This window comes from Ceratotherium simum, chromosome 8 (assembly GCF_057802395.1).
Source record: "Ceratotherium simum simum isolate JZ-2026a chromosome 8, ASM5780239v1, whole genome shotgun sequence".
Classification (NCBI taxonomy): Eukaryota; Metazoa; Chordata; class Mammalia; order Perissodactyla; family Rhinocerotidae; genus Ceratotherium; species Ceratotherium simum.
In genome coordinates, this window is record NC_141907.1 from 65030193 (window position 1) to 65053037 (window position 22845).

General features: G+C 36.3%; 1 long non-coding RNA gene across 1 annotated transcript in view; it reads right to left on the reverse strand.

Moving 5' to 3' along the window:
• Positions 1 to 21895, reverse strand: part of LOC147916491 (uncharacterized) — a 79118-nt gene extending 57223 nt beyond the window's left edge. The window contains exon 1 of the long non-coding RNA XR_015553011.1: positions 21778 to 21895. This is a non-coding gene — a long non-coding RNA (uncharacterized LOC147916491). The remainder of the gene's footprint in view (positions 1 to 21777) is intronic.
• Between the last annotated feature and the right edge of the window lie 950 nt (positions 21896 to 22845).

Genomic DNA, 22845 nt, shown 5'->3' on the forward strand with positions numbered 1-22845 from the left:
CTAATTTTTGGCGCCATTAAAATTGTTGCCTTGTGTGCCACTCATGCTTTTCCATCCATAGATCTGGCTAAGAATATCAGCAATGTACTCCAGAGATTTAGTTACTTCTTTAGATAGCGTCTGAAAACCTTCCCTCTTCCCTGTAATTTATACAGTATTTCAAGAGGGACTGGGTCATTGTCTTTTTTGCCTTCATCATTGGAGGGCTACACAATATATTGCCTGCTTTGGAGAAATTTTCCGTAGCTTCCAAATCTGTCTTCAGGCAATATGCTGCAGTGGTTTTTTTTGTTTTATCTTGTTTTATTTGTTTTACTTTTGCAAACATTGACTCTCTTTCTTCTCAAGATTCAGCATTCTACATTCATCTGCATTGATTTCTAGCATTTGCCATCTTTTAGTCCAGGTACTTAAGTGATCCAACTTCTGCATCTGACTGCATGGTTCTTTACCATTTACTGTTCTTCTGACTTTATTATCATGTGCAATATCAAGTATCACTGCTATGGAGTTTTTCCTCTGGGTCACAGTTTAAAGTCAATCCAACGTGTAATACAAATCTCTCTAGGTTTGGGTCTTCTCTGATAACTTTTGCATGTTTTTAAAAGACGAGCTTGAGTATTTCATGTGGAGTATTTATATCTCTGAAGATGAAGATTAACCTCTTTAGAAGATAGTCATCCCTGAATTTTAATGCTAATTTTAAACATAGCCTTCTCCAGAATCGTGTATAACCAATCAGTACAATCCTTTAGCCTTCTCAATCTATGAAACAGGATTAATAACATTTGTGTCTTTTACTTGTGAAAGTGCAAATAACTTAGAAGGTATAAGCCTTCTTTCACCTTAGTGTATAGTTTTTAAAATCAATTTCTTGCTGATATTAGTAGCTCTAATCAACTGTGGGTTTTAATTGGAAAGTCTAGAAATTTTGGAGAAAGAAGAATTTTAGGAAAGAGCAAATTTTGTAGAGTACTAAATTCTCTGGTCATAGGTTAAGAGGAGAAAGTAAAAGAAAATTGTGAGGAATAGAGGTGGTAGAATCTTGACTACTTAATTTTTGACAGAGGTTCTAATGGTGTCTTAATGAATAACTGACATCATTGCACAGGTAACATTCCATATAGATTTTGATTTACCTATTAATTTCCTTTATACATTTTACAATTGAGCTATTTGATTTATTTCTTATTCATTAGTAAAAGCTCTTCGTGTATTGGGGATAACCCATTATCATATGCATTGGAAACATTTTTAATTATGCTGTGTTTTAATTCTGTTGTTGATATATTTTCTCTAAAGACATTGAAAGCATTCTCTGTAATCAAACCTCTCAGTCTTTTCCAATATCTCTTCTGTGTTACCTTGGATAAAATGCTATAGATAAATAAGGCAGATAGATGATAGATAGATAGATACATAGATAGATAGATAGACAGACAGACAGGTAAGGAGAGAGAGGGAGAGTTCTGATGTGGCAGATAGACAGACAGATGAGTGGGGTAAGAGCAGTGGTAGGGATGGGGCTAGGAAAAGAGATAGAGAAAAAGACAGCTAGAAGTATGCAGTCCTTAAGAATTAATTTTTGCATGTAGTTTTAGTTAGGAGTTTAATGATGGCCAGAACCAATCATTGATTTATCTATTCTTATGCCACTGTCAAATTGTTCTGTTTTCAGCTTTATAATAAGTTTTATTAACTGATAGGGTAAGTTCTTCCCTAATATTCTTCTCTTTCAAAAGTTCTTGGCAATGTTTACACTCTCATTGTTCCATATATATTTTTTAATTATTTTGACCTGTTAAACAAGATACCTTGGAATTCTGATCACAATTTTATTAAATGTATATATAAATGTAGGAATTGTCTTAATTCCTTGTAATAGTAAGTCTTTTCAATCAGAAACATTGTATGTCTTTTTGAATTTTAGACGTTCTTAGTTTCAAATTCCACCTCTTGTTATTTAATATTAGGCTTGTTACTTTTCTTCTCTAAACATCAATTTTCTCAACTAAATTTGGTCTAAAAATAGCTTCTCAAAGAATTATTAAGAACTCTTAAGAAGAAAACATTTGAAATGGTTGGACGAAAAGGCAAATACAATGCCTAGCACAGCAGGCCTGCACCTTCCACCCAATCTTAGCCTCACTTCTAGTGAAAGAATGGAAGTGAGGGAATGAGTATAGAAAAAGCATAATTTTAGACATTTATGAGCCACTTTATACCCCAATAACAGTATTTACTAATACCCTATTAATATGATATTCACAAATTGTACTGCTTGGATCAACTTTTAAAATATGTCACTGTACTTTTACAGTGCTTCTTACAAAGAACCTCTAACCTCTGTAGAAAATGAAGTCGTACATGGAGTGACGGTGACACCGCTGAAACAGTTTCCGTGTGGGGCATGACTGACGTCTACACACAACATAACTTGAAGGGGTGGGGCTTCCAAGATCTTAAAACAAAACAAACAAATAACAACAGCAACAAAATCCTCTTCTTTGACCTTTAATATAATAGGCTGGATCCTGTCTTCGTTCCAGGGTCTGGATTTCCTTTTACCTCTTACTAAAAGTTATTTACTTCCTTTATCCTCCCCTTAAGGGGAGCTTGTGGCAGTTGTGTGGTCCTCACTTTCTCCGTGGCATCTAGCCAGAGAAACTCACTCATTTCAAGCATCCAGCCTATGCCAACCCAGAGAACAGGACCCTCCTCTCAGCCAGACATGTCCTGTCCTCCAGAGGCTACTCTACTGTCTCATCCTGTAAATTCAGCTGCCACAACCAGAACTTCCCACTACAGTCCCATAATCAAGACAGATTATGCTAAATGGAGCTTTGTTACTGGGGATGTTGTCACTATCATTATTAATTAATAAATAATATCAGTAAATGAGACTTATTTCATGCCCATTAAATGCTCAGCACTGTACAGAATATTATACAAATTTTAAAAAATATTTTGTTTAAAGAAATTGTGTAATGAATTATTCTCATTATTGAGATGAAAAAATATTAAGCTCTGAAAAGTTAAATCTTGCCTAAGTTCATAAAACTAGTAAGCATTGGACTCAAGATTGTTAGTCAAAGTGTTGCTACATTTCAGTTAAATTATTAGAGATATACTCATTGATTTAGATAAGGATATTTAATGAGACTTCAGCATAATGAAAACTGAGAGGAAAGAGTGTAATCAAACGTCCACTTCTTGATCTTTAGTTTTGTCTCTGCTGTTTCCTTGTATAATTCCTTCTCAAGAAATGTCACACATATTTACAAGATCACTATCTCCATTATTTACAAATTAATTGATAAGTAGAATAAAGATTTGAAGTTACAAAAATGGATTTGTTTATAATCTTTAAAGAGCACCCATTTTGTGGAGCAAAGTTACTTTACAAAACTTTCATTTGGGAAACTTTAATAATTGCTGGACTTTATCTTCATTTGCCATTCAAGGAACTCATAATTTAGAAAGATTTTCACTATTGCATTTTTGCTATGTTTCTCGTATATTTAATCTCTAGTTTATACACACAGACCTGATACTGCCTCTTTAAATATATGGCTACAGTTCACTTTAGAAGTGTTTATCTGTTTATGGGGGTATTTATCTGTCAGTCAGTCAACTAGTATTTATTGAGGGCCCACAGAGTATGTGGATTTATGAACACAAAGCTTGTAGATTATTTAATTTTGAAAAATGGCACTTGTAAATCCTGGCAGATTAACCCTATAATGAGGATAATATTGTTTCCCAAAACCTATTCTGCATAAATGCTATTGTAACTGAGTCTTCTGGCCGCCGACACATTAATCACATGCACGTGGCATGACTCCCATCAGAGCGATCCAAAGTGAGATTGAATTGTTGTGGTTAATACTCCTAATGTTTTGGTCTGTGACAGGATCACTCCCTTGGTGAGATCTGTGTTGTGAGCTCAGCATTGCTCACCGTAGACATACTCACACTCTGGATATCAGGAGAATGAGATGTAGCCTAGGAACAGCTCTCTGTGATTCTTTATAGCTGTGGCTTTGGAATAATCACTTAGCCTCACCAGACTTCAGAGACTCCTTCTGACAGAAATGTTAATAGTAATCATTATGTTCATATTAACAACGAATTCAGATACTTGTTAAATACTTACTATGTTCCATTCTCTTTGCTAAGAGTTTTAGATAGATTATTTTCAAAGAATTTTTATAATAAACCTCAATTACAACACCATCATCACCTCCATACTTCATCCCACCCACACCTCAACTTAAAACATTTCAATGGTTTCTCATTGTTCTAGGATAAAAACTAAAATCCTCACACAGCCTTTGAGTTTCTATATCTCTGATGGTTTTTCACTCCTGCTCCCCTTCATTCTGTTCATCGGGCCATATCAGGCTTGCTTGCATTTTTTTTCAGTTCCTTGAACACACCATGTTTGCCTTCCTCCCGTTAAATATATACTAAGGAGGAATATTTGCAACATATACAACAAAAGCTTCATATAATTAGACAGAAGCAGCTCCTTAAATCAATTGGGAAAAAATATTATCTAAGCAGAAAAAATAGGCAAATCACTACAAAGAGGCAATTCATAAAATAGGAAATAAATATTAAATTGTTCAATTTCAAATTCTTAAGAAAATGCGAATTGAAACAATGAGATGGGGTATTTGCCTGTGCAGGGTTCCTAGCACTAACAGAGACAGGCAAGGCAAGAGAGTTCTAATATCTTTCTCATCTACTTTTATACATATATTCTAAGATGCCAGAGACGTGTCTTGCCGCATTATTTATGCGTTGTGAGGAAGATCTACACCACTCACCTAAGTTTAATATATAGGAACACAAGAAAGAATCAGTGAATGACAGAATATTGATATATTGTTTCAAAGTGTACTTGACATCACAGAGAAACTATAAAATCAGGACAACTTCAATATTTCACATTTTTTTACTGTACTGGTGAAATATATAAAACCATATTTGCAATAAAGGTAGAAACGAGCAAGTGTCACAACAGTGTTTCGATCAAAACACTTGAGAAATTCTGCCCTCGAAAGGAAAATATCAGATTGAATGCCATGTGTTCATCACTTAACAGCAAGAGTACACGATGCAGTTGATGAGTTGATATGCCACCTGCAACTGCTTGTCAAAAGCTCAGTATGGACAGCTTGTAAATAGCATCATTCAAACTAGAATTGTAGAAAACATTTAAACGTAAGCGGTGAGAAAAAAAACACACAACTATTATATAAGTCAAGATTAACTTTGCTCGATCATTTTTTATACTTTACTTGGAAAGAATTACTAATTTACAAGAAGTTGCAAAAATAGTAAAGAGGTCCTGTGTGTCATTCACCCAGTTCCTTCCAATGATTACATCCTATGTAACTATAAAATAATGTCAAGACCAGAAAATTGATATTGATACAATGTGTCTGTGCCATTTTGTTACATGCGCCATTTGTAAGATGTGTGTTACATGTGTGGATTTCTACAACTACCACCACAATCAAGATACAGAACTATTCCATCGCCACAAAGATATCCTTCATGCTACCCCTTATAATCACAGCCCTCTCCCTCTTCTCTCTTCTCTCTAACCCTAGCAACCACTAATCTCTTCTCCATCTCCATAATTTTGTCATTTTTGACCTACTCAATCACCTTTACTTTAGTTTTGTGTGCATTTGTAATTGTGAATTTTTTAAGTAATAACACTTTCAAAAATATTTCAGAAATAAACATCACAGCTCTCAAACCTTGTTAAGGTGATAATGTTAAGTGAATTTGCATGTGTCTTAACTAATTTTGGTAACTCTAAACCAATGAGCTCACTCAATACACCAGATGAAAATGTTGACAGTGGCAACTGCAGTACTAATTAGTATGCATCCTCTTACTCAGTAAGCAAACCTTTTTTATCGATTGATATGACCCTTATAATAAATGCAATCTATTATACCTTATCATCTACTAATCTAGTCCCTTCAAAGGCTAGCCAGTCACACATACAAATAAAACACGTATTTAGCAATCTAATACTGTATTAATATTGTATGAAGACATATATAGCCTTGAAGAACCTAAAATACAAATGGGGACTTAAGTTATTTTAAAAATATTCTATTGTAAATATTTTATTTTTCTAGTCTCATTTATTGAGCACAAAGTGGCTACTGCATAATTATTGCTAACTCCTCATTTTAAATTTTGCAATGCCATATTTTTTTAATGACTGATACAGTCAAAGGATGCCGTGAATATAGCAGAAGTCTCCATTTGCCTCTGTTCATTAACTAAAGCTTAGAATATTTGTGTCCTGTTTTGGACTGGTGTTCTATTCCAATTATCATTGGATTTGTAGTTCAATTAAACCTTGATCGGCTGATCCAAAGATGCATTCAATCATCCAGCACAGAAAGCTAAACTCATTTTTGCACATTCAGTACCAGATAATCCAGATTTTCTTCATGTTAATAGATATTTGGGCACGGAGAGAAAACTGCATCAGCCCGTATTGGCTATATTAGTGTAAAGTAACCAGTGCCAGGGTTTCGTTTCCTGTGTAGATTTGGTGTATAAAGAAGTAAATAACTATGAAACAAATAGGCTACTCACAGTAGAGGCAATATGTTGCTTTTGCAAGTGAAAAATTATATGTAATAGTGATCACGGTATGTGTTTGTTTTATTCTATGAGTACATTTATAAGATGGGTTAACATATATTGCAGTAATGTTATTGGAAATAGAATAATCAGTAAAGGAAATAATATTATAAAATATTGAGGTGCGTTTTGTTGTTATTGTTGTTTCTTTTGTACTATTTTTTTTGTTTTTATTTCTTTTCTTCCAAAGATAGTCTCGACAACACAGCGATTGAGAACATGTAACTTAGGTAGGTAGACTTGTATTTAATATCCAGCTCTAACATTTATCACTCATGTGGCCTTGAACAAATATTTCCATTTGTAAAATTTAATACTGTTACTTCTGTTTTAGAGTAGCTATAAGAGTAAATTAGATTTTCTTTATGGATACTTAGCACAATACCTGGCATAGAATGAGTCCAATAAATGTTGGTGTCTCTTATTTTAATTATTATTATATTTAGCAAACAAATTATTATTATTAATATTATTATAAATAACAAAAAATATTTTGAGGAAAATTTTAAAATTTATCAGTATACAATTTCCATTAATGTCTTCAGTTCTCTCTTTAGAACTTCTGTAATATTAATAACAATGAATAACTTAGTTTATTGGTAATTAAAAATAATGACCAAATAAAGGCATTTCACCTCACTCTTCTTGAAGCCAACTAAAAACAATAAAGAGAATGGAAAACAGGGGGAAACTCCATCTGCAATAACACTAGGAAAGCACAGTGAAACCACAAACTATGACCGAGAGCTGCCAAATCCAATGGAATTTGTACCAAATTAAGAAAGGTTTCTGAGAGGACATCAACACCTACCAATCTTGCACATCATGTGGTCTATCTACAATCAGCCAGGCCCGAAGAGCTCAAGGAATGACTCTGCTTGCATTAAGAATGTCTGAAGAGCAACTAGAAGGACGTGCAGGTATGACATACAACTATCTACTGGGGCTTTGGGGGAAAATAAATAAATAAATAAAAAATAAAAAAAAAAAATGTCTGAAGAGAGTGGAAATTGTGGGAGCATCATCATAGCTCTTTTCCTACTACAGAGAAGCAGAGGAAGAAGGCAGAATGAGGAACCAGGGAAACAAGACAGCCTTAGCAGAAGCCAATTGCCAGCGTAGAAGGAGAGGCTATGAGTGGCAGCCAACTTTGACTGCTAATCAAAGACACTTGAAGATAAAGAAACGCTACGTGATGAATTGGTATGTTGAATTTCTAACCCTCAATTTGACTGTATTTGGAGGCAGGGCCTTCAAGGAGATAATTAAGGTTAAATGAGATCATAAGGATGGGGCCCTAGGACTGGTGTCCTTATAAGAAGAGAAACACAAGGGCTGTGCATGCACACAGAACAGGCCATGTGAGGACAAGGTGAGAAGATGGCCAGACTCTGCAAGCCAAGGAGAGAGGTCTCAGGAGAAATCAAACCTGCCTACACTTTGATCTTAGACTTCCAGCCTCCAGAATTGTGAGAACTTGATTTCTGTTATTTAAGCCACCCAGTCTGTGGTATTATATTATACTCCCAATAGCCAAATTTGGAACAATTTAAGCAATAAATAAATAATGATAGTATTTAATTATAACATAGGATAAAATAAATATCCAAGAATCCATATTGATATAAATAAGTAATTGAGTAAATAAACAAATGAAGTAGTAGCTCTTTTTTACAGAAGAATTCCAATTAATAAATGTAGGACTGAGAGAAACACAAAATTATCGTTGGGTAAATACTATAATCATAATTACTACAAGCAAGATCCACCGGTGGATGAAAAATGCAGTTGATGAAAGTTTGAGGAGAAACAGAATATTTGCAAAGCCTTAAAATATCTCCCCCAAGATATTTATCAATTACAAAGAGGAAATAGTAAATTTTCACTGGAGAAACCTAGCAAACACCACATTAGCCATGTGCTTGAGGTTGACACCGCTAGTTATAACACATATGAAAAGTATCTCCCCCTTGTTATAATGTAGTGAAAAGGACACATCACTTCTGTAATTTTCTTGCCAAAATGCGTAATCTCATTCTAATCATGAGAAAACATCAGACAAAACCAAATTGAAAAACATTCTACAAAATAACTGACCAGTACTCGTAAAAAGTGTTAAATTGTGAAAGATAAGGAAAGACTGAGGAATTGTCACAGCTTGCAGAAGACTGAGGAGACACAACCAAATGTAATGTGGGATCCTAACTGGATTGTAGAACTGAAGAGGAACATAAGGGGAACACTGAAATTTGAATAGGTCTGTAGTTAAGCTCATGGTAGCAGACCAACGTTAATTTCCTGGTTTTGATAATTGTACAATGGCTTTGGAAATTATTCATACTATAGGAATCTGAGTGAAGAGTATGTGTGAACTCTGTACTATATTTGCAACTTTTCTGTAGGTTTAAATTCATTTCAAAATATAAAGTTTTTATTACAGAAGAATTATAAAAGTAGATGCATTTCTAGAAGTTTATCTTTGAAATCCAACAAAAGAAAGTATCAGCCACTTTTTTAACAACTAATCTCTCACAATTTTACTGTAAAAACATGTATTATTTCCAATTTTCAAAAAATTGTAGATTCATTTTCTAGGTTTAAAGGTACTAACCAGAGGCAATATTGAAAATTTCATCTTGTTCTTCTAAAAATGAAAGAAGTTTGAATCTTAGGCACAATATACCTATTTCATACTGTTTCCTATCAAAGAAAAGACTTGCTATAAAACTTGAAAGAAAAGTAACTGCTTTATGTCAGTTTAAAACAAAGTACTAATTAATTGTTTTCAAAAAGAGCATAATTCTTGCTCAGAAATAAAAGAAAAATTGACCCAACACACCTCTTTTGAAAAATTTATCCTACACATATTCTCACATTACATGCACGTAAACTTCTATCAATCAAGATTTCTCCAACAGAGTACTCTGCAGCTAATAGAAGGAATAAAGTAGACCTATACATTTTCATAGAGAAATACAAATCAGTTGTAAAATAAAAAAGTCAGTCAGAATAACGTGTATTTTACACTCCAACCTGCACTTAAAAATCTGTATAATTTATATCTGTATTAGTAGATTTATGCGTTTTAATTTTTATTTATTTATTTTTTTTGAGGAAGATCAGCCCTGAGCTAACATCCGTGCTAATCCTCCTCTTTTTGCTGAGGAAGACCGGCTCTGAGCTAACATCTATTGCCAATCCTCCTCCTTTTTTTTTTCCCCAAAGCCCCAGTAGATAGTTGTATGTGATAGCTGCACATCCTTCTAGTTGCTGTATGTGAGACGCGGCCTCAGCATGGCCGGAGAAGCGGTGTGTCAGTGCGCACCCGGAATCCGAACCCGGGCCGCCAGCAGTGGCGTGCACGCACTTAACCGCTAAGCCACAGGGCTGGCCTGATTTATGCGTTTTTAGGTGAGAAAAGATCTTCAAGAAAATTTTGATAGTGGCTACTTCTAGAGAGTAGGGTTAACGGAGTGGAGTGAGAAAAAGATACTTTTTAATTTATATCCTTTTATATTATTTGAATTTTTATAATGAGACTGTATTGTTTACACAATAGAAATATTAAAAGGAAAGTTATTTTGGTAATTGGAAATAAAATTGTTTAGTGTGTACTATGGAATATAAATGGAACCAATTGAAGGACACCTCAGAAAAATATTTAACCACTTAATATAACAGGAGTTTTTTCTTTTACAATCAAAATTGTCCAAAGATAGAATTTACTATCTCAAATTATCATGTCAATTCTGTTAATAGAGGTGTTCAGGCACAGGCTCACAAGACAATAACTTGAAAGGAGTCTTATACAGAGAATCCAAGCACTGGAAGAGTAGTTGAACTGAATGATTTTGAGACCCCTTACATTCCTCAACTTTTAACAATTAGTGTCCTTTCTTAAAGCATATAAAACGGTGTCATGCTTCAATAAAATACATTTACAAAGTGATGGGACTTTCCTATCTTCTCAGGATTTTTGTAGATTCCTGAATGATAGAAAAACCATTTTTATTATTACTTGAATATTTAAATGTCTAAATATTTTAAATTGGCATGTTCAGATGCCACAAGCATTTTGTCTCCCACGGGAGGGAGACAATTAGAACAACTTGCAAGTAAAGAGTGAGTCAAACTTATTTGACTCAGTGATGTCAATATTCTTTTCCTAGCAAATGAGTAAAATTTAGATGCATCCCTCAAATTCAGATATAGGACTTAGTGGAAGGACAAATAAGAGATTCAGGCTTTTGAAATAAAAGAAGCCACCTTCTATTTACCTGAAAAGCAGAGCACAGATAAGCTAAGTGTGGTCACCATGACTTAATGTGATCAGCTTTAGATCCTAGCTTAAGACAAAAGGTGTTGGAAACAAATTTCAATAAAGCTTAGAAGAAAGCTGAAATCTGGTTGGCAACTACTATTCATTCGTTCACCTAGTCAACAACTATTTATTGAGCACCTACTACCTTACAAGGAGGTGTAATATATATATAATACATCCCTTTTCTACACACAGGAAATAGTGAAAAACAAAGTCCCTGCTATCATACAGATTACATTCCAGTGGAGGGAGAATGTTTGTATTTAAAAAACAAATAAAATAATTTTATATAGTGTTAAGAGCTCTGAAGAAAATAAAAGAGGGCACTGAGTTAAAGAGTGGTGGTTAGGAAAGGCCTCTTGCAGGGCTTTTGAATTAAGAAGGAGTCAGTCCTATAAAAGTATGGAGAATAGTATTCCAATGAGAGGGTTTAGCTAATGATAAAGGTCCTACATTCTAGTCAAATGATCTAACTTGGCATATTCAAGGAACAAGAAGAAGGCAACAGTGACTAGAATTTAGGTAGAGGAAAGTAAGGTAAGGAAGAAGAAAAATTAAAATCCTAGAGTCCAGTTCACATCTGACTTGATTTTAACTATTTTTGAATAAAAATGTTGTATTGCTATTAAATCTTTCCTATGAATGTCTATGTTCTTTGAAAAGCATAAAGCTGAAGTTACTATGGGTATTCTATTATGCTTTAGGGATTTTTTCCCCATTAGTCACTGAGAAAGATGGTTTTGAATAATTGCAACTCATCTCTATTCAGGTATAAAGAAAGTTATATATATGATAGGAAGTGAGGAAAGTAGTTAGAACAACCTGTCATAGGATCTGAGAAACTGACGGAACTGCTGGGTCTGTTAGCAAGATGAACTGCTGGAGTAGGGTGGGTTCTGCTTTGATTATAGTTCTCTTCTTAAAGGGGTGTTTTATTATATATTGAAATTTATAAGAAATTTATGTATCAACAAGGCTCTGGATGTATCCATCTAAAAGATGAATATTTGAAAGATAGCCTAGGAGTAGTATCAATGCGAGTGCAGCATTTGCCAACTTAAATTTCACCATTGAATAAACAGATGGAGAGAAAAATTATTGAACGGTATAAACGTCACCTTCACTTTTTCGATACAAGCAAAGAAATGTGTGTCTGCTTGCTTAGAAGATTTTTGCTGGACAGATGTATGCTCAGATCCAGCCTATTTATTAGAACACAGTCTCAGCTCTCATTTTCAATTTTAATCACTGTGTCAATTTTAAAAGGGCAGTTCTCATTACATAAACATTTGGAGTTATAAAGCTGAAAGGTCAGGGTGTAGACAAAAGATAACATGCCACCAGCTGGCAACTCTTCCTCAAGCAAAACTTTTCTCCCAGTAAGCTCAACTCTCAGATAGCAAGGTCCTAGGACATGGGAATCATTGTTAACCATTCATCTGTTTCTCCAGCAAAATACTTTTACTTGTATGGGGAGAGTTACCTATATATCTTTCCACCCAAAGATTATGGAAGGTGGAATTCTGCAGTAAAACTCTATGACAATTAATATTATAATTTGATTCAATCAAATATCTTTATCTAGACTAATAATCAAAATTGCTACTGTTTATTCAGCAATAACTATATACCAGTTGTTCTCTCTGTGTTATCTCATTTAATCCTTACCATATCACTGTGAGGTAGGTATTTTTATCACCAACATACAGAAATAGAAATTGAGATTTAAGGAAATTAAGCAATTTTCTTAATTATCATACAACAGATGTGTGGTATTTAACCCAGGCCTGTGTAATGTCAAACCATGACATTAACCTCTATACTACACTAACTCCTGTAACAAGTACTGCTTGAACTGAAGCTTTTATTCAAGGTGCAGTAAAATTTGTACTGTAGGATTCAAGAAATCCTAAAACACCTGACATGCAAAGGAACTATCACAAATCTTTGACATTATCTTTATCACCTTCATGTAAAAGGTGCAATATAAACTGAAAGCTTCAAAAAGTACTGGCTGGACTTCTAGTTAAATATAACAGAGTAAAGTTTTTTTTTTCTCATTCCTTTTCTTTGAAACTCATGGAAAATAATATATATTAAAAATATAGAAAAACTGAAATCTAAAGCATACTTGCAAAATACTATAAAATCTGCACCAAAATGCAGGAGAATGATGAGATTTGACCTATTTTTTTCTCAGACTTTTCTTAAAATTAAGGAGCATTGTCTCAAATGGCCTATAGCAACATCCCTTGATGACAGAGACAAGAACTAGGGGTATATGTGGAGCACATGAGAGAATGGATAAGACCCTGTGGATACCTCGTTTCAGACCACAGAAGGCAAAGGGAGAGGAGCTGAAGGAGAAAGTGTGCTGATCGGGTTCTTTTACGTTCATGGTGCTGGCCTGAGGAGCCATGAGGGTAAAATAGGATCAAGGAGAAAATGTATAAAGTGATTATCTGGAAGCAACACAGAGAGCTGCAACCTAAAGACTTCAATAAGCCTCCTGAACACCACCACCAACAATAACAACGACAAGAAAATTGTCCCCTAGGCAAAAAAAATAACAAATTTACTGAGGGTACTTGCAACAATAATTCCAGGAAGAAGCTGACTGGCTTATTGCACTATCCTCAATTCTCTCCAGGTGATTCTTTAACAAATAATTAGCTTCATTCAAAGTAATAATAACAATGGAATCAGCTTGAAACTCTTAGGTGGGGAAGGGGCTAGATAAAGGACTGGAACGTAAGTAAAATGCAGATGAAAGACCCATATCACAAGAGTAAATACCTAAGGAAACAGAAAAGGAAGTCATAAAAATAGTTCATTGTATATTGTAAAGACCATAAAACCTACAAATACTACAAAGTTTTCAAAGATGAAATTACACAAAATCAAGAATGAGGTTGGGCGCCAGCCCCGTGGCTTAGCAGTTAAGTGCACGTGCTCTGCTACTGGCAGCCCAGGTTTGGATCCCAGGCGTGCACTGACGCACCGCTTCTCCGGCCATGCTGAGGTGGCGTCCCACATACAGCATCTAGAAGGATGTGCAACTATGGCATACAACTATCTATTGGGGCTTTGAGGAAAAAAAGGAGGAGGATTGGCAATAGATGTTAGCTCAGAGCCGGTCTTCCTCAGCAAAAAGAGGAGGATTGGCATGGATATTAGCTCAGGGCTGATCTTCCTCACAAAAAAAAAAAAAAAAGAATGAGATTGGACCAGTGAACTTTTAAAACGAATTGTAGGAGACAAACAAATATGTTTAGAAAATGCCCCATGAAATGCAATAACAACAACAAAATACAACATATGTGATTAAAAACAGAAAATGGTAGATGGGAGAGAGAAATCCCATAAAATGACGTTTAAAGAGATCATATAGCAAAAAGGTAGACATAAATCACACTAAATGAACTAATTGACCTATATATAGATTGGACATTCCATTTAAAAATCAGAGATTGTCAGACAGTATAAAAAAGTAAGATCCAGGGGCCGGCCGGATGGCGCAAGCGGTTAAGTGCACGCGCTCCGCTGCGGCAGCCCGGGGTTTGCCGGTTCGGATCCCGGGCACGCACCCCACGCACTGCTTGTCAAGCCGTGCTGTGGCGGCGTCCCATATAAAGTGGAGGAAGATGGGCACGGATGTTAGCCCAGGGCCAGGCTTCCTCAGCAAAAAAAGAGGAAGATTGGCAGATGTCAGCACAGGGCTGATCTGCCCACAAAAAAAAAAAAAAGTAAGATCCAAATATATGCTTTCTATAAATGATGCATTTTAAGAGATAAACTGGAATAAATAAACATGAAAACATAAAGCATGAAAACAGTAAACATAAGAAAATTGTCAAGATTATATTAATATTAAAAAAATAGACTTTAAAGAGTATTACCAGAGACAAATATTTCATAGAGGAGGAGTTAAGTCACTGAGAGGACATAAAAATCACAAATGTATATACACCTAATAACAGAACTTCAAAATACATGGAAGAAAAACAGGTAGAACCAAAGGAAACAACAGACAAGCACAGCTTCATAGTTGGAACTCTTAACACCATTCTGTCAGTAATTGATAGAAGAAGTAGTCAAAAAATCAAACAGAATAGAGAATATTTGAATAATACTATCAACCATGTTACTTTACTTGACCTAAAGTAAATGGTTTAAAGTAAACCTGTTAATAAACATTTAATCTACAAAGTGAAGCATATATACTCTTTTCCAGTGTACAGAGGATGTTTATCAAGATAGAACAAATGCTGGGCCAAGAAAAAATTCTCCATAAATATCAAGAAAACTGAAATATTTCAGAGTAAGTTTTCTAATCACAATAGAATTTAATTAGAAATGACTAACAAGAATATTCCTAGAAGAGCTGCAAATACTTATAAATAACACACTCCTAAACAACCCATGGCTCAAAAAAGAAATAAGAAACAAATTAGATAATTAGAAAAGATTTGAATTAGAAAATATCAGAATTTGTGAGATGTGGCTAAAGTCATAAAAATTAATAACTTTGCCTACACTAGAAAAGTAGAAAGGTCTAAGTCAATGACTTAATATTTCACCTTAAGAAGCTAGAAAAAGAACAACAAATCAAACACAAATAAAGTAGAAGAAATGAAAAATAAGATAAAATCAGAAATGCAGAAATCAATGAAATAGAGAAAATAATTATAGTAGAGAAAAATCAGCAATCATGAGTCAGTTCTTAGAAAAGATTAATTAAATTGATAAACTCCTGGCAAGAATGCCCAAAAAGAAAGGAAAAAAACACAAGTTACCAATAGCGATGATTAAAGAATAGGTAAGAGTCAAATCCTAGATATAATAAAAAATCAAGGATGGACTATAATGAATTAACACCAATAAATTTTTTGTGTGTGTGAGGAAGATCAGCCCTGAGCTAACATCCATGCTAATCCTCCTCTTTTTGCTGAGGAAGACCGGCTTTGAGCTAACGTCTATTGCCAAGCCTCCTCCTTTTTTTTTTTTTCCTTCCCCAAAGCCCCAGTAGACAGTTGTATGTCATAGCTGCACATCCTTCTAGTTGCTGTATGTAGGACGCCACCTCAGCATGGCTGGAGAAGCAGTGCGTCGGTGCGCGCCCAGGATCCAAACCCGGGCTGCCAGTAGCAGAGTGCGCACACTTAACCACCAAGCCACGGGGCTGGCCCCTACACCAATAAATTTGACAACATAGTTGAAATGAACAAATTCCTTGGAAATGCAAATTACCAATGTTGACAAAAAGAAATAGATAATTTAATAATAGTAAATCTATTAAAGACATTGAATCTATTGTTACAAATGTTCCTGCAAAGAAAGCACAAGTTCCAGATGATTTTTCCACAATTTTAAGAAAATAGTTTACCTAAATTATTTCAGAAATTAGAAAAAAAGAACACTCATTTATGCGTCCAAGATAATCTTTATACTAAAACTGACAGGGATATTAAAAGAAAAAATCACAGACCATTCTTTTTCATAATCATAGATGCAAAAAATCCAAACAAAATATTAGTAAATTGAATACAGCAATACAGAAAAAGGAGCTTACTTCAGAATGTAAAGTTAGCTTAACATTAGAAAATAAATGAATAAATAAAAGGAGAAAAATTAAGGTATAATCTCAATAGAGGCAAAAAGTCTTTACAAAATTCGACATTTATATATAATAAGAAATAACTCCCTTAATCTTTGAAAGATCATCTACAAAAATCTACCAAGCATCATACTTAATAATAAATTACTGAAAGTTTTTCTCCTAAGGTTGAGAATGAGATATGGATGCCTGTTATCACCACTACTAAACATCCTACTGGTAGTCCTAAGTGTTGGAAAAAAGGACAGAGGAAGAAACAAGGTTATAAGTATTATAATGGAAGAATTAAAACTATGATTATTCACAGACGACTTGATTGGCTATATTGAAAGTCCAAAAGAATCTACAGAAACATTATTTGAATTAATAAATATCTAGAAATAAATATAGTAAAATATATATGACTGCCATACCAAAAAAAAATTCAAAATAATACTAAGAGGAACTAAAGATTTAATATACGGAAGGCTACACCATATTCATGGTTTGAAAGATTCAGTATTGTAAAAATGTCAGTTGTCATCTAATTGTTCCATAGATTTAATTTAATTAAACTGAGTGAAAATTGATGAGATAATTATAAAATTTATATGGAAATGTAAAGACCCAAGAATATCTAAGGCATTCTTGGAGAAGAACAAAGCTGGAAGTTACAATGCTAGATATCAAGATATATTATAAATATATCTAGTTATAATATATCTATGTTATACTCTAGTAATTAGGCAAATATGGTAATAGTACAAAGAAACAGAAATAGACCGATGGAGCAGAATTGACAGTAAAGAAATCATCATCTCTTGGGCCGGCCCCGTGGCTTAGTGGTTAAGTGCATGCGCTCCGCTGCTGGTGGCCTAGGTTCGTACCCTGGGCACGCACCGATGCACCGCTTGTCCAGCCATGCTGAGGCTCGTCCCATATACAGCAACTAGAAGGATGTGCAGCTATGACATACAACTATCTACTGGGGCTTTGGGGGAAAATAAATAAATAAATAAGAAATCATCTCTTTTATGATCTAGATGAATATTCAATGCATTGCAGAAAAGATGGCCTTTTCAATCAATGGCACTGGGTAAATTGAATATTCATTAAAAAATGAATCATAACCACTACCTCACTTAATACACAAAAATAAAGTCAAAAGCTAGATGTTAAAGTTAAAACAACAAAGCTTTTAGAAAAAAACATAAGAGAATATCTTCACGACTTTGGGGTAGGCAAATATTTCCTGAACAGGACTCAAAAAGTATTAACCATAAAGAAAAAATAACAAGATTACATTATAATTAAGAACTTCTTTTCATCAAAAGACCACGTTAGAAGAATAAAAACTGTAGAATATATTTGAACTATATATGTATTCAACAAAAGATTCCTATCCAGAATATATAAAGAACATGAAAAATCAATACGAAAAATTCATGCAGTGGAATACAACAGAATGGAAAATGTGCAAAATACCCGAAGACATTTTATAAAAGAGAACATCTGAGTAGCCAATAAACATAGTAAAAGGTAGTCAACTGGATTTGTTTTTCAATGATGTTCAAATTAAAACTATAACGTAATATATCTTTACACTCACCAGAATGGCTAAAATAAAAAAGACTTTTATGCGGCAACTGGAACTATCATACATTGCTTGTAAATTCATAAAAGAACCTTGGAAATTTGTTTGGCAAAATCTACTAAAACTGAGCATATGCATACCATATGACCTAACAATTGCACCTCTAGGTATAAACCCAAGCAAAGGGTGTGAGCGAAATGTTCACCAAAAGATATGTACAACGTTTATGGCAGCTCTATTTATAATAACCTCGAACTGGAAACAACCTAGTGTCTATCTACAGTAGGATGGACAAACAAATCGTGGTATATTTATAAAATGGAAAACTAAAGAACAAGAGTGAACAATCTACAACTATGAGAATAAGAAAGATGAATCTCGCAAACAAAATATTGAGCAAAACAAGCCAGTTACAAATGACTACATAGTATATGATTCCACTGATACCAAGTTCAATCCAGGAAACTCCCCAGAGTGTTAGAAGTTAGGGTAGTGGTTGTGCTTGATAGGGTGGAGAAGCAGATGGAAGGGGACAGGTGTCAGTCTGATCCTCCAGGAAGCAGACGCTGAGATGCATTAGGACTGCAATGGGTTTCTTGAGAGCTATAAGTGGGACGGAAGCATGATTGAGAAGTGAAAGTCTTCACACCCCAGGCTGCTCTGACACCTGTGAAAGGAAACAGCACGGAGCAGGAAAAGCCTCAGAGTGTAACGCAGATTTGACAGTCTCAGCCAACCCAATGGGAAGGTCTACAAAAAGATTCCCAGCTAAGAAGAGTTCTACACTGGCAGAAATGGCCAGGCCCTAGCAAGCCCACTGTGCTCTTATTGTCTGAAGAGCCGGGCCTCAGCAGCCACAGACGCTGGAGGAGTGGCTGCTCAGGGCAGTCAGCTCATTATGCTCCTGGCAGCTGAGCAGCAAGTCTTTTCTCAAAGAGGGATGAGAGCAGCACCTCCACGGCTGCCACGGGCAGAAGGAGGACTTCTGAGCTGCTAGAAATAGAACTTCCTTTATTCCAGTTCAGTTTATTACTCAAGTGAGTTCACTTTGTGAAAATTTTCTGAGCCGTATGCTCATGATTTGTGTATATTCTGTAGTATATTTGTGTACTTTCAGTGTATTTTCTGTAGTATACCTGAAAAGAGTTTACTAAAAAATTAATCTCAATGTTTGGGTAATAATTTATTCTTACTTGGACCAGTTGGCTCGTGACCTGTTTTTGTTCAGCCCTGGAGTGAAGGATGGTTTTAAATTTGTAAAGGGTTGTAAAATACATCCCCCACCCCTTCCCCTACACACACAGAAGGATACATGACAGACACCACGTGTGGCCCACAGCCTAAAGTATTTAATGTCTGGCCCTCTACAGAAAAAGTTTTCCCACTTCTGCTTCAGAGGGTTCTGGAACTAATGGCATGTGGTAAGGAAATTAAAGGCCAGCATACCTTTAATTTTAATTTCTTTTCTCCCAGGTAAAATTCTATTTTATTTATTTTAAAAATATTATTATAGTATGTTCATTTTTGTTCCATCTACCCTTTTTATTTGCATATAGACATAAAACTATGTCCAGAATAAAGCTAAGAAAAAACTAGTAAAAATTATTTCTAGGTATTAGGATTATGAGTAACTTAAAAAAAATCTCCTTAGGACTTTTCTTAATTACTCATTTATATAAAATATGCAAATCACATGCCAAAAACCAGAAAACAATAAAATCAATTTATTTTTAAAAATAAAATAAAACTCTAAGTAAATTGCATAGTTTTAGAAGTCAGAACGATATCACACATACACATTGTTTAATGTAATAAGATATGGGGCCTATTTGGCAATTTTGCTATCTACTGCTTTTCTTAGTCCTAGAAATCCATAGGACACGTAGCAACATGTGATGAAATAGCATAACGTGATTCATAAGAAAAATGTTAAAATGTTGGGCTTGGTATGCTGTTTTCTCAGCAAGGAAGAAATAAGTAACGAGGAATCACATGAACTGTGCAAGTTGCCACAAACCACAAATGCATGTCTCGCTTCAGAAAGACAGTTAATCTTACCCCACACCATTCGATGCTTTCTTGCCAAATATCTTTTGATCGAACCCAAATCGAGTTCACAGAGGATATTTATGTTCCTCATTAAAACACCCAGATACATAAAAAGTTTAATAGAGCTACAAGTAAGGGAGAGATCTTCCCTATAACATTTTTGTGACCTCTCATCCACATGAGAATTTACCGTTGACTTAACAGAACTTTAATTCTCTAATTCTCAGTTCTTCTTCCAAACTTCTTTTCTTTACAAAGAGTAGGGCACATTAGAAAAAATATTAACCACAGAGTCAAAAGTCTTGTGTTAAAATCCTTTCCACCCATTCTTGAGAAAATGAGTTATTAATACTGAGTCTCCATTCCTCTTTTGGAAAATGAAGTGAAAGAGCCAGAGGATTTGTGTTAGTTGTCTATTGCTCTGTAAACCAATTACCTACCACAAACACAGGGGCTTAAACATAACACAAACTTAATCTCTCTCAGTTTCTATAGAGCACACGTGAATGGATTCTCTGTTCAGGGTCTCACTGGGCTGAAACCCAGGTGTCAGCTGGGTCTAGTTTCTCATCTGTAGTTCAGGGTCCCCTTCAAAGCACACAGGCTGTTGGCAGAATTCAGGTCCTTACTGTTGTGGAACTGAAGTCGTCATTTTCTTACTAGCTGTGGGTGTAGGACCTCTCAACACCTAGAAACTGCCCACGTTCTTTGCCACGTGGTCCCTCCATCTGCAAAGCCAGCAACAGAGAATCTCCCTCACATCAAATCACTATCTGACTTCTAATCTCTATCTTCTCTCTGACTTCTAGTCCCAGATTTAAAGGATTTATGTGATTAGGTCTGGCCCACCCAGATACTCTCCCTTTCTTAAGTCAATAGTGCCATATAACATAATCTAATTATGGAAGTAAAATCTATGAGATTCACAGTCTCAAGGAAAATGTACAAAAATGTGCACCAGGTGTGGCGATCTCAGAGGCCATTTCAGAATTCTGCCTACTACAGGGTTGTTTTAAGGATTAAATAAGGGGGGCGGAGTCAAGATGGCGGCGTAGGCAGACTCTGAACTCACTTCCTCCCGTGGACACAGCCAATTTACAACTACTCGTGGAAAAATTACCCCTGAGACAGAACTGAAAACTGGATAAGAGGAACTCCTGCAACAACGGACAATCCTAACTGGGGTAGAAGAGGCAGAGACTCCCTTCTGGAGAGGAAAAACGCCACCTTCACAAGCCGCCAGCTTCACGGCCGCCGGGAGCAGCTCACAGGTATGCAGCCTCCCTGGAGGTGCAGGGCCCTGAGCCAGGGAGCGCCCCCGCTGTGGGCATTTTGTGGACCCAGCACAATCGACACCAGCGGCATATCTGACTGTGCCTGCTACTAAAGCATTGGGGAGCACCCCCAGAAAACCCGGTTCACAAAGAAACTAAAACTGGCTCTTAAAGGGCCCGCGCACAAACTCACCCGTTCCAGAAAGCATCCTAAAATCACCAGAAAGAAAGGTGCACAGTGCTTCGGTGACAAGAGACTCACCTAATAGGCCCTGAGTGCATCTCGGTGAGGGGTGAGACCTCTCCAGGGACTGGGACATTGGCGGCGGCCATTGTTGTGGCCTGGTGTGAGCGTGCTGACACAGACGCCATTGGAGTTCTCCCTGAGGCCTGCTAGCCCAGGGTCTGCTCCACCCGCTAGAGCACCGATTTAATCCAGCTCAGCCAGGGCAGGCAGCCCACCCTAGAGACTAGCCCCACCCAACAACAAGCCCTCAGGCAACGTGTGGGCCTGCATAGATTGGTGACTGGATTCTCTGCAGCCTGGCAACTGAGCTGACTTGAGCGGGGCAGGGTGTGCACAAGGAGCGGGTGGAGAGTGTGGGGCGGTGGCAGAGTGTGTGGGGCTCCGGGCCGGGAGAGACTGGGGTCACTTGGGGGAGGTCGGGAACTCACACGGGGCAGGACTGTGTTGACTGTGTGTGTGGACCTGTGGGCGGCAGGGCTTCTCAGCCACAGAAGACTTGTACTTCTCAAAGACCCACATAGGAGGTTTGCTCCACCTTCCAAAACCTGAAACAATTGGGTGCTCCTGTGCCTGAGGCCAGCCCCACCCAGCTGCAATCCTCAGAGAGCTGACAAGAGACCTAATAGGCTAGAGGCTTACAGCAATTGTAAGGCCCTGAGCCTAACAACCTGCCACAGTGGGGGCCTACTCACTTAAAAGAAATACTGCAACACAAATGTGGTATTAGAACTTGCAGCCAACTGTGCTGGGGCTCCCCACAGCTGATAAAGAGACTGAAGGGCCCACAACAACTACAAGCAGCTGAGCATTACAACAGCTGGCCAGGAGCATAACTCAGCCTCCCTGGGCGCCTACAGGGAGAGCAAACAGGCCACAGCAGAAGGACACACATAGCCCACATAGGGGTCACCCCTGGAACATTGAGAACTGAGGGAAGCACACTGGAAGCCTCCTAAGCCATCACTTACATAAGGTCACCTATCCAAGAACAGGAGACGTAGCTGACCTACCTAATACGTAGACACAAGCACAGGGAAAGAGGCAAAATGAAGAGGCAAAAGAATACATTCCAAGTAAGGGAAC